Source organism: Dermacentor albipictus, chromosome 9, assembly GCF_038994185.2.
Source record: "Dermacentor albipictus isolate Rhodes 1998 colony chromosome 9, USDA_Dalb.pri_finalv2, whole genome shotgun sequence".
Classification (NCBI taxonomy): Eukaryota; Metazoa; Arthropoda; class Arachnida; order Ixodida; family Ixodidae; genus Dermacentor; species Dermacentor albipictus.
The window spans coordinates 57,378,876-57,391,573 of record NC_091829.1 but is presented as its reverse complement, the minus strand read 5'-3'; the positions used below and the strand labels follow the sequence as shown (position 1 = coordinate 57,391,573).

General features: G+C 48.4%; 1 protein-coding gene and 1 long non-coding RNA gene across 5 annotated transcripts in view; one reads left to right on the top strand and one right to left on the bottom strand.

Annotated features, from left to right (window-relative positions):
• Window positions 1–3,334: 3,334 nt before the first annotated feature.
• LOC139049964 (uncharacterized) overlaps window positions 3,335–12,698 on the top strand; it is a 55,534-nt gene continuing 46,170 nt past the window's right edge. The window contains exons 1-4 of one of the 4 annotated variants that reach the window (XM_070525898.1): window positions 3,335–3,444; window positions 4,049–4,128; window positions 4,222–4,254; window positions 4,782–4,808. The gene's annotated coding sequence lies outside the window, so the exon portion shown is untranslated. Of the gene's footprint in view, window positions 3,626–4,048; window positions 4,129–4,221; window positions 4,255–4,781; window positions 4,809–12,698 lie in introns of all 4 variants that reach the window. The other 3 variants (XM_070525897.1, XM_070525896.1, XM_070525899.1) reach the window with 3 other exon arrangements.
• Window positions 12,145–12,698, bottom strand: part of LOC139049967 (uncharacterized) — a 112,940-nt gene continuing 112,386 nt past the window's right edge. Inside the window, exon 5 of the long non-coding RNA XR_011508679.1 lies at window positions 12,145–12,335. This is a non-coding gene — a long non-coding RNA (uncharacterized lncRNA). The remainder of the gene's footprint in view (window positions 12,336–12,698) is intronic.

Genomic DNA, 12,698 nt, shown 5'->3' with positions numbered 1-12,698 from the left:
ACATGAAATGGGAAAAAGCGGCAGGAGAAGATGGAGTAACCGTCGACTTAATCAAAGATGGAGGAAATATAATATATATTGAAATATAAAATATATTGAAAAGCTGCCGGCTCTTTACACGAACTGTTTCACGACTTCAAGGAACCCAGAGAACTGGAAGAATGTCAGCACTATACTTATCCACAAAAACGGAGACGTTAACGAATTCAAAAATTATAGGCCCATTAGCTTACGTCCAGTACTGTGTAAAATATTCACCAAAGTAATTTCGAACAGAATAAGGGTAACACTGGACTTCAGTCTACCAAGACAATAGGCTGGCTTCAGGAAGTGATACTCTACAATGGATCACATGCGTCATCAATCAGGTAATAGAGAAATTAGCAGACTACAGCCAGTTTCTCTATATGGCTTTCATAGACTACGAAAATGCATTTGATTCAGTAGAGGTACCAACAGTCAAACAGACATTCGATAATCAAGGAGTACAAGAGGCTTACGTAAATACCTTGGAAACTATCTACAGAGACCGCACAGCAACCTTAATTCTCTATAAGTCGGAAGATAGCTATAATGAAAGCATTTAGACAAGGAGACACAGTCTATCCGATGCTATTCACTGCATGGTTGGAAGCAGTATTCAAGCTAATAATGAATAGAATTTATTGATAGGAAAGACAGAGAGGTCGACCTGAGCTAGTGCGCTCTAGTCTGCTACTCTGCACTGGGGAAGAGGGAAGGGGAGTGAAAGTATTGGGATGGATGATGATGATAAGAGAAGTGGTGAGTGCTTATGCACATGAGACAGTTTCCTCGCTAGAGCCGCTCGTCGAGCTTGGTGTCCTGCAGGAACTTCAACAATACCTTTGTTACACGCACTGAAATTGCAGTGTCAGGCCATGGGCCGAGGATAGTTTCCTCCAACAGTAGTAGTCTGCCAACGCTGGCTAGGAAACTGTCTAACGTCCTTCGCTCCAGCATATATGCTGGGCAGTCGCACAGTTCGTGTTGCAGTGTTTTGGGCATCTGGCAGTGTACACAATCAGGGTTGTTCTATTTGCCGATGAGGTGTGCGTAGCGACGGGTGAAAGCAACGCCGAGCCGAATCCTGTGTAGCAATGATGTTTTGCTCCGTGTAAGCTTCGGGAAAAACTGAATTTACCGTCTGGGTCAATCGTATGTAGACTTCAGTGAATATTATCAGAGTGGGCTCTGTAAGCCTTTGCAAGGTCCTGCATCAGTGCCTTGATCATGCAGTTGGTATCAGGTCACGAGTAGGCAATCCGTACTTCATCAGAGGAAGAGGAGGCCCATCTTGCCTCACTGTCAGCGAGTTCATTACCAAAGACACCACAATGGCTAGGCATCCATTGAAAGGTGATCATGTGGCCACTTAACTCGGCACTGTGATAAAGTTCGACGATTTCCAGCACGAGCAGATAGTATTGTCCTTACTTTAAAAAGTATTTTAGCGCCTGTAGCGCTGATTTGGCATCGCACAATATCGTCCATTTATGGGGTGTCTGCGTTCTCATAAAATGGACAGGCTGTCGTATTCCCATAAGTTCTGCAGCCGTAGATGTCGATTTTTGGTCTAATCGAAATCGTTGAGTAATTCCAAGTTGTGGGATGACAAATGCGGCCGTTGTGGCAGATAGCGTGACCGAACCATCAGTATAAGCTGTTAAACTGGGATGACTATAGGAGCAAGCATCAATGGCAAATGTGATGGCATTTTCCTGTTCAGGAACACTGGGGACGAGTTGCAACAAATCATTGAGGACGTTGACAGAGAAAGTGTAAAACTGGGGCTGGAGATTATTATGCAGAAGACAAAGATAATTAATAATAGCCTCGAAAGCGATCGAGAGTTCAAGACCGCCAGTCAGCATCTAGAGTCTGTAACCACTCCCCTCTCCAATGCCAATGGCCCTGAGGGTACACGAAATAAATAAATGAATAAATAAATAAAGAGTACGGTTACCTAGGTCATTTACTCACAGAGGACCCTGATCATAAGAAGGAAATTTACAGAAGGATAAAAATGGTTTAGCGCATAAAAATGGTGGTTTTTGATTGAACAACGCCTATAGCTTTTTATGTACGTTCCGTACCTCCATTGCTTCTCTTGGAATTCTCTCACGAGTCATTTTACATAGTCACCCGTACTGTTGTACCATGCGTGCATATTGTATTTGCCGGCTGCTGGTGCTACTTAAACATTTTTTCTTCCTGGTCTAGGGTTATTCTGCAATTATTGATTATTTATTCAATTATATGTCTAAATCACCACAACCGTTTTCAGCGAATGGTGCACTACGCGCGTTAAAGCACTTATAATCCAAAATCCTACCCAATTCAAGCAGATTTCGAAATTTAGGCTTCCGGTTAGTTTTCATTGCACTCCATGAAGTTACCCCTCAAGAAACAAAAAATGCCTCCACAGGCTTGTCACATTTGTCTCTGACATGTTTAAACGTCTTTCACTTAGTGGATTCGTAAGCGCGCGTGCGAGAATTCGCCGCCGTCTCTCCTTCCTCTCTTCCTCTATCTCTCCATTCCATCTTTCTATTCTGTTTTTCCCGTCCTCCAGCGTAGCGCAGCCAACCAGATGCTCTTCTGGTCAACATCCCTGCCTTCCCCTTCTCTTTCCTGCTCCTCCTAAACCCACCCACTTAACAGAATTGAATCGCGAGTCTTCGTTCATTCAAGCCTTCCGTCTACCTCAGCTGGAGCAGTGTGATCAAAAATATCTGATGAATGGACAGTCACGGGGTACGAGTCGTCCGAGAGAGCGAGCGTTTGAAATTCAGAATTCTAAAGCGTACTAACGTGTGCCGCTACGAGGTGGCGCCACCAAATGAGTTATGCGCGTGCGAAACTCAACGTCCCGGACACGCATGTGCAAGGATTTTCCTCGCTGTCTTCTTTACAAAAAGAGGTTGGTTAGCCTTGCCTTCAGCACCCGATTTCACTGAGAGACGTACAGTAGAGCGCAGAAAATTGTTTGCTATGTATCGCTGGAATGGGACAGAGGTATAATTTATTTGGTAAAAAAGCATAACCCAATAGCATCAAGAAAAGTTGTCAAAACAACCCTAGCTCTTTGAATTTCGCGCTCACTCCGCCCTTAAGACAGACTCGCCGATGTGACCATGGCTCGGGTCATCACTGTAGGAAAAAATCCACTACTTGGAAGAATCAAAACTAACGATCACTGCTCTCTGCCGTAGGGGGCAAAACGCGACAACGCTGACAATGATTCTCGGCCGATCTCCCACAGTGGGTATGGGCCACAGTTTCCGACGCCGTCTTTTAACGGCAGCCACCGCGCGTGCATTTCACGCGACCGTCGCGTGCCCCCGACCGTTGGGTCTCGTTCCTTCGGTGACGTGCGCAGCCGAGCGGACGTGTACGCTCTTCGGGAAGCGCCGACCTCTCACCGTGAGCGTCACCGCCTCTTAACGTCGCCTTTTTATCCTTTCACGTCCGGAATTTTCGAGCGCTAAGAAAGTAGGCCTCCGCTCTGCCCCGAGTGCTGCCCACGCCGGTCGTGGGGAACAAGACGTCGCGCTGCAATAGCATCGCGTGTTGTCGAAACCCGTAAGCTGTGCGAGTGAATTCGGTAAGTACGAATGGTGCTGCGCAAGGGGAAATACCACTTAGGGAAAAACGCAGCCCGTTCACCTTAGGCATTCCCCTTTGACCGTTAAAGCGGTTGCAGAACTGACGTCGTGCCAACCTTGCTCCCCCTATCTGCCGGCAAGCAGATTCTTGCAAGTGCACTCGGCAAACGACTTACTCCGCTTACCTCCGCTTACCCTCGTTTTAGCTTCCAGTTCCTAACGTCTTGATTGGTGACGACCAATGCCATAATAGAGAGAATTGTCGTGAATGACGACGCATGTGGGCTTGTCTGCGTGTGCGTGCGTGTGTGCGTGCGCTGCTGGACACATAATTTAACAATTTCTGTGCAGAATGCTGTAGGGGCGTTGTTGCTCGTGCGTTTTGGTCTGGATCTTATAAGCTTTGCTTTAACTCTTCGCAGTCCACGCCCATCTGAAGACATTCTGTCTGTGTTCCAGGACCGTTCTCCAACTTCGAGCGAATAATCCACTCCAGCCATGAGTAAGTCCCGGTAGCCACTACCAGTTCCGGAATGAATTCGCCCGTAACGAGCTCTAACGTGCTTAACGCCCCATTCCCTTTTTTTTTCTACAGCTGAGATGTCTGAAATGTCAACATTCTCAGGCGGTGAGTTTGCTCGTCGAGCGCATGCCTCTTTTCAGAGTCACTTTGGTTTCGTCCTTGTTTTCGGCCCCGTTTGTTGGCGTGCCTATTGTCGCAGCCCAGCTCCGAATCGAATTAACGGAACCAGTTTTCATTTACGTGAGCTTCGACATTGAAAGCTTGCATGCATCTTTGAATAGTCTTGCTAGGTCTCACAGTTTCATGATTTTTTGTAATGTCTGAATGTAACACGAACTGGCAGCAAACGTTCAATGATAATGTAATAGTACTTTGCGGCGTCTTTTGCGGCGTCTTTCAAACTAGCGTCAATGTTGTAGCTTTGGCTGTTACATTTACTTAGATCAGTGCTGTTTTCATCACATACTAACTATACTACCGACAATGGCCAGTGGCGGCGATGCCAAACCAGAGAGGGTGAAGCGAAAACCGAGAAATTACATGAGAATAACAACAAATGAATTTCCCTTGATGCTGATATTTTTTATTTTTTATTTTTGGTGGCGTAATTTTGCTTTTTTTCGCATTTCCAGGCGAAGCCTCCAGGATTGAGTCGTCGGGTAAGAACTACTGTTAAAGGCGACGCCTTTCTTTCTACTGCTTCTTTAATTCGATCGCCAATGCAACACCGCAACTGAGAAAGATGTGTCTTATGTCCGCATAAGGGATTCTTCGAATCGCGGATATATGAAGGAATGCGTAGAAACAGGTGGCACAGCGGGGTAGTGGTCTAGGTTCCAAGACATGTGCAACCTGCGTCCGCTTTTTTTTTCCCGCCTGTACCACAGATACTGTGTCCTATAGGTGCACCTAGTCCGGTGTTCTTTCTAAACTATTTCACCTCGATGAAGTACCCTACGCGACAGGTTCTTTCCTGCATAAGCGAGCGCAGACGAGTGTGATACTGTGAAATCTCTCTCCCTCCCTTCGTGGTCGAAGAAGCCTCATGCACTGTTGCTCGCTTTGTGAGGCCTGATGTAGCAGTGTGGCCGAGAACTGTGCAAGCGGTAGCGGCAACGTCACCATACACTGCTGTCTCACGTGACTTATGCGTTGCGTCGTCATGAACCAATAACCTCATAGAAAGAAACAAAACTGGCTGTAAAAGAAAGGCGATTGTGTTAAATTAGTGAAGACTCCGATATGCTTGCCGGTTGCTTGACGGGGCAGAAAGCTGGAGGCTTACGAAAAGGGTTCCACTCAAATTGAGGACGACGCAACGAGCTATAGAAAGAAGAATGATGGGTGTAACGTTAAGGGATAAGAAAAGAGCAGATTGGGTGAGGGAGAGAGCGTAAACTTTTATTTCAAATCAACAAGATTTCAGTCCGGCGTCTTTTTAGTGGGTCTGGGCACCCACCGCGGACGCGGTTCCGAGATCGAAGCGGCTTCCTCGGCTCGCTGGACGGCCCAGAGTTGTGCTGTCAGTTCAGAGCTGAGTAGTGCGGTCATCCAGCGTGACCGGAGACTGGCGGTGGAAGAGACGGAGGGGTCGGCACTGCTCGACTTGTTTGTTAGATCCCAACGCTCTCATAACATGTGATTTAGTGTGGCAACCTCGCCACACGACGTGCATTTGTTGGTAGTGTACATGTCTGGATACATGGCGTGCATGAGTCTGCTGTTTCTGTAAGGGTCTGTTTGTAATTGTCTGAAGTGTACTGCTTGCGCCCTGTCTAACCTAGCCTGAGGGAATGAGTATATGCGTCTTTGTAATTGGTAGTGTGCCGTGATGTCGTGAAAACTGGTCATACGATCCTCCCATGCCCAGACGTTTGCAGTACCCCGCGGGGGCTCTTCCTCCGATGCTGCTCGGTGAGTCAGGCCTCCAGCAACGCCGTGAGCCGCTTCGTTGGGTGTGCTCATTCCAGTGTGTGCCGGGATGCCTTCGCAAATGAGCAAATGCCTTCGGTTATCAACGTCGGCCTCTCCCTGGTGTATGGGATGTCACTGGAGTATCTGATACGCCTCTTGCGAGATGCGCCCATTTCCAAAATTGCGAATTGCCGTTGAGTCGCAGATCACGTATGTAGCTTTGGTTTGTGTGAGGGCCAGTGCTATGGCCGCTTCCTCTGACGCTTCGGCATGTGCCGTGCTCACGGTGACGCTCATGAGGTGGTTGCCTCGGTGGCTAGTGACTGCCGCCACGAAACTCTTCCTGTCTCGATAGCGGGCTGCGTCGGTGAAGACCGCGTCCTTGTTGTTAGAGTAACTTTTGGTCATGTGTTTTGCCCTGGCTTTACGCCTTCCTGTGTGGTGTTGGGAGTGCATGTTGCGAGGCAATGGGGGTACGTATAGTTCTAGTTGCCTGTGCTTAGCGGCGTGAGTAGCGTGAGGTGTACTCACGACAATGATGTTTTGGCGGTTCTTGGTGCACACCGTGTCCTCCCCTGCTTTTTGCCCCGGTACGTTGGCCGCCCGGTAAATGGCCGATGCGAGGAGCACGGTTCCGGTGGCGGCAACGTCGAGGCTTCCTCTTGGTCGTATCACGACCTTGAAATCACTTCGTGGGAGTAGTGGCATTTTACTGTTCCTAATGACTTGTTGCTTGACGTTACGCTGTCTTTGACGCGAATGCTGTCAGTCGCCGTTCGCTCCCTCGCCGGTGCGGGAGTGGGTTCCGTTCTGGGTGTTGCTTTGCGCGGCCTCGCCGTTGAATTGGGTCTTGTATCGAATGTTGCACCAACCGTTGCCTTGGAGAAACTCTTCAGGGGAGATGTCCTCCCCGTTCACTTGAACTTCCATCACTGCTCCGGCGAAGCGAGCTCCGGTGAGGGTTAGCGTCGAACTGGTCAAAAGCCTCTGTGATTGGGAAGGAAGTCGCTTCCCACCTTGAATATGGTGCCAGTAGAATCTTGGTGACTTCCTGCATACGCTGGTGTTACATTCATGAGGTGAATGAGCGATAATCACAGCGAAATTCTTGGAAAACGGAGCCGACGTGAAGTGCGTTCCCTCCCATTGGCAACTTCTTCTTCTCATTGGGTGAGGGAAGAAACGCGAGTTAATGAAATCTTAGTTGAAATCAAGGAAAAGAAATGGGCATGGGCAGGACATGTAATGAGGAGGGAAGATAACCGAGGGTCATTAAGGGTTACGGACTGGATCCCAAGGGAAGGGAAGCGTAGCAGGGGGCGGCAGAAAGTGGGCGGATGAGATTAAGAAGTTTACAGGGACGACATGGCCACAATTAGTACATGACCGGGGTTGTTGAAGTATGGGACAGGCCTTTACCCTGCAGTGGGCGTAACCAGGATGATGATGATGATGACGACGACGACGACGACGACGATGATGATGATGATGATGATGATGATGATGATGATGGTGATGATGATAGGCGCATTCAGGCCGTCGTCGCCGTCACCGCCGTTGTCGTGCGTTCCTGCCCGACGGCTGCGTCAAGCCAACACGTGACACCTGCGTATTGTGAGCGCGCCCTCGAGGAGAGTAAGCCTAACGTAGGCCTTGCTATCGGTGTCGATGCCTGAAAACTATTTGGAAACTTGGGAACTGGTAAGGCTTTGTTTTTCAAAGTATTTATGTAAAATAATTTACAACGTTGAAACTGAATAAGCGTGTAAATGGGTCTATAACAAACACGCTTACACCGCTTGGGTGTGGGGTGTAAGTTAGAGATTGATAAACACCTGCGCACATTTATAAGAATGGAAGGTATTTTACGGTTCAGGTTCGTTCGTTCATTGAGATAGCGTATCGTTCATTATTTTCCATTCAAATGTTTTATGTATTCTCGTTAATATTTCTGCTAAATGCCTTTGTTTTTTAATTCCTCGGAGATCAGATTGAGCTATGTCTGTTGCTGACAACGGGTTAACGCGAAGAAGGAAGACAAATTGATAAACAGCGGGCGAACAAGGAAACCCTCCGCTCGGAGTCAATGCTGCATGTATTTCACCTATTCATAATTTCATTGAAAAACAGTGTACGATAGTTATGCCACATCAGTGTGTGTCTGGTGGTCTCGAGTACCTGTATTGGTTCATCTCTTAAGCGCTGACTATCCAGCAGACCACCCGCGCCGTTGAAGTTTGTCAGGAGGCACCCAACGCTTGCGTAATTTTGTCGCATGTCGTGGGCACGTTATACACATGGATGAATAAAAATGTGATTAAAAAATTTCAATTGCATATCAGGTGGCACGAGTCATACCAGTTTTTTTAATACAGTGCACCATTTTTCTTTTACTTTTGTGGTAGCCAGCGCAATTCTAACCCTTGATATACATTAATCGATGAGGCATACATCATTTCTGCGAGAGAAAGGCTAGCCTTATTGAATATTTAGCATGGTTCCACTGGCTAACTGTGTAATTCATGACCTTTCGGCACTTATTGCAATTAAAGAATTGTAGCCGGCGATCTTGCATTCCCTTGTAGCGAATTCTCGGGACGACACCAGTTTCGAGATTTTTCCAGTTATGCCACGGAATACAATGGCGTTCTAGCTATTTTTGTGCTGCAATGTGTGAAGCAGAGGAGGAGGAGGAGGAGGAGGAAGAACTTTATTAAAAACACCAGTCAATGAACGTCAGAAGAGAAATGCTTCTCTCCCTTCGCCCCTAGCCGTCGGCCGGAATGCCTTGAGACGCAGCAGCAGCAAGGGCTTGACCGATGATGTCCCGCTGGACGTTGGGGTCTGGGCTGCGGAGCAAAGCCTCCCAGGATTCTAGAGTTCGCGAGCTATCATGTTTAGCCGGACATGTCCACACCATGTGAACCAGATTTGCTGCCTCATCACAGAACCTGCACTTTGACCTGTACACTCCTGGATGCCACTTGCTGTAGAGTACGGGGTTTGGAAAAACCCCCGTCTGCAATTTCCTCCACATAACCTCATCTTTCTTACTGAGCGTTCTGTCCGCTCCCGGGTAGATTTGGCGATTTAGTCTATAGTAGGCTATGATTTCATGGTATGCGCGCATATCCTCTCTTCTGATTATAGTTTCGGTGGTTTGGGGGCTTCCGGGGGTCGACCGGTAAGTGAGACCTCGGGCGACCGAATGAGCCTCCTCGTTCCCTCTAAGTCCCTGGTGAGCTGGTGCCCAAACGAGCAGAACAAGCTGCCTGGGTCCTCCTTCCCTGTTTAATATACGGATGGCAGTCTCCGTCACCCTCCCCGATTCGTAATTTCTCACAGCGTTTTTGGAGTCGCTGATGACCACATTTACCCCCCTTTGGCTGAGGGCCAAGGCTATGGCTACTTCCTCAGCTTCAACCGTCTCGACGCCACTGACTGTGCAGCACGCCACCGGTGTTCCATCTTCTCTAACCGCCACGGCCGCGTGTGCCGCTTTGCTTGCATATTCCGCAGCGTCCGTATATAGGACGTCCTGTCGACAAGTGTATCTAGCTTGTAATGCCTCTGCCCTGTCTTTACGTCTGCCGTCGTGAAAGGCAGGGTTCATGTTTCTGGGTAGCGGAGGTATTTTTATCTTGTCCCTGATCTGTCTGGGTATGTCGCCTGAGCGCACTTGCTCATGTTTTGGCTCGTAGCCTAATTTCTCTAAAATTTTCCTACCTGTTTTAGATCCAAGTAGCCTTTGGTGCTGCGCGGTAACGGCAGCCTCAATCAGTTCCTCGAGAGTGTTCGACACACCCAGCTGCATAAGTTTGCCGGTGGGCGTGTTCGGGGGGAGTCCGAGCGCGACCTTGACACTTTTCCTAATAATGATTTCGAGCTTGTTCCGTTCTACAGAACTGAGCTTGAGGTAGGGTGCCACGTACACTATCCTACTGATTACAAAGGCTTGTGCTAGCCTCAGGAGATTCGCCTCCTTCATCCCAGCGTGCCTGTTCGCTATTCGCCTGATAAGACGACACGTTTGATTTGAACTGGCTTCTAACCTAGCAAGCGTTTCATAATTTTTCCGGTTTGCCTGAATCCTCAGCCCGAGGACGCGGATACTGTCGACCGCGGGGATCTCGGCGCCGTTAACGTACAGGTGGATGCCCGCTTCGCGCCTTTGGTGAAGCCGCTGTTTTCCGGGGGGCATCAGGAACAGTACTTCCGACTTTTCGGCCGAACATTTAAGTCCTTTGGGTTTCAGGTACTCCTCGATAATGTCAATTGCATTTTGCAGGGAGCTTTCAATTTGCCCATCACTGCCCTTGTTTATCCATAGTGTTAAGTCATCCGCGTATATGGTAAAGTTTAGATTCTCAATTTCCCCCAACCGTTCGGGGAGTTTCAACATGGCAATGTTGAAGAGGGTAGGTGATAAGACCGAGCCCTGCGGCGTCCCCACGTTACCCAGGTCAATGCTCTTTATAGATTCTTCCCCTATCTTGAGAGTGGCTTTCCTGTTGGTAAGAAAGTCCTTGATGTAATCGTACACTCTCTTCCCGACATTGAGCGAGTTCAAATTCTCCAAGATGGACACGTGCCTCACGTTGTCGAATGCCTTTGCCACATCTAACCCCACGATCACTTTCGTGTCTCGCGTTTGCTTGTCTATAATTTGGTCTTTGAGCTGCAGCATCACGTCGCATGCCGATAACTTTGGTCGAAAACCGATCATGGTGTCCGGATACAGACCATTGTCCTCCATGTACCTATTGAGCCGCGTCAGAACGACGTGCTCCATAAGCTTACCCACGCAGGAGGTGAGCGATATAGGCCTGAGGTTCTCGAAGCCCAGTTTTTTGCCCGGCTTGGGAATGAAATTGAGGTTGGCGAGTTTCCACTCCTGCGGTATCGTCCCCGTCTCCCAGCACTCCTGCATGTACGTTGCGAGGTTGGCGATTGAGCTGTCGTCTAAATTACGGAGCATTTTGTTACTCACTCTGTCCGGCCCTGCCGCTGACTTAGTCCGTAGCCGATTAATCTCCGCCCTGACCTCAGCCAGTGTGATGGGGGCGTCTAATTCCGAATTCTCTCCCCCTCCGTAGTCCGGGAGGGGTTCAGGTCCGGCGGGATTGATGTACCTATTCCTAACTTCTTCTAAGAGTTCCTTCTTAGTGCCATCAAACTGATGTGCCATTATTTCCAGCTGTTGTTTTGACGCTGACTTTGTGCTATCCGGATCTAAGAGGTGGCGAAGAAGTCGCCACGTCCCCGCGGTACTCATATTCCTCTCCATCTGATCGCATACGTTTCCCCAATTTTGCTTCGTGAGCGTGATGGCGTGCTCTTCAATGTCCTTATTTAAAGCCGCTATCTGTTTCCTGATATTTCGATCCCATCTCCTCTGTCGAAGTCGGTCCTCCAGCGTTTTCTTTTTCCTCCAGAGATTAACTAATCTCCTGTCTACCGCTTCGTTGTCCCCCTCCGTTTCCACCACTTCGGTGGCCTCTTTAACAGTGCGCACTACGCCATCGCTCCACTCTGCAATATTAGAGATGGGAGCCGGGTCTCCCCTGAGTGCCCTGAAAGAGTCCCAATTTACGGCCTCCACCCTCCTTTTTCGGGAGGTTGTCGGGCCTCCTTCTACCACCACTTCTATGATTTTGTGATCGCTGCCTAAGTCTTCGTTTGTATTGCACCACGTGGCTTTAGTGCCGCTCCCCGTCAAGGTGAGATCCGGTGTCGTATCACACGCGACACTATTTCCCTTCCTCGTAGGCTGCATCGGGTCGGTTATTAAATCCAGATTATGAGTTTGTATGTCGTCCCACAATTTCCTACCTTTAATCGAAGTATGCTTATATCCCCATGCCGAGTGGTGAGCGTTAAAGTCCCCCACGATCAACAGCGGGTTGTTCTTAATTTTACGTAGCGTCGCCGCGAAGAGATCCCCGAAGTCGCATTTTCTTTGTCTGGGAGAGCTGTACACATTTAATACAAACAAGCTACAATCTTTCTTTCTTCGCGGTACCAGTTCTACGAAGCCAAATATCGAAGGATCAGAGGAGCAGATAGCGTCTCCGCCTCCTGTGAAGCAGAGTATTTTTTTTTTTTACGTGACACAGCAGTGCATTTGTACCGAGAGTTGGACTGTGCATATCTCGAAACTGGTGCCATCCTCAGAAGACGCATATGACGTAGACGTGACGAAGAAGTGATGTTCTGATGCCTCCTTCCTTGTGCTTCTCTTGTTTTGCAGCCATGAGCGCCAGTGGAATATCCTGTGAGTTTCACACAGTGGTTTTATTACATACTCTTTTCATAGAGGCACAATCCACAACGGTGTGACGAGAGGTAGGACGAACAAGAGAAGCCTCGGCTCGGAGCCAACGTTTTGACAGCAAGACTTTGTTAGGCTAGGCCAGCTTATTTGCTACGGCAGGATTTGTTAACACGCATAACAACATAACAAACATAAGTTGTTAGGCTTGAACAATGTGAGGAACGGGAAATGGTGTTGGGTATGTTGAAAAGGAAGCATTAGCGTTGATAGTTTAATAGAACAAGGACGCGAGGTCAGCGGTACATATAGTTTTGCTAGTACACCTAGGGAGGCAATTCTTTAACCTTCTAGAAACTGTGAG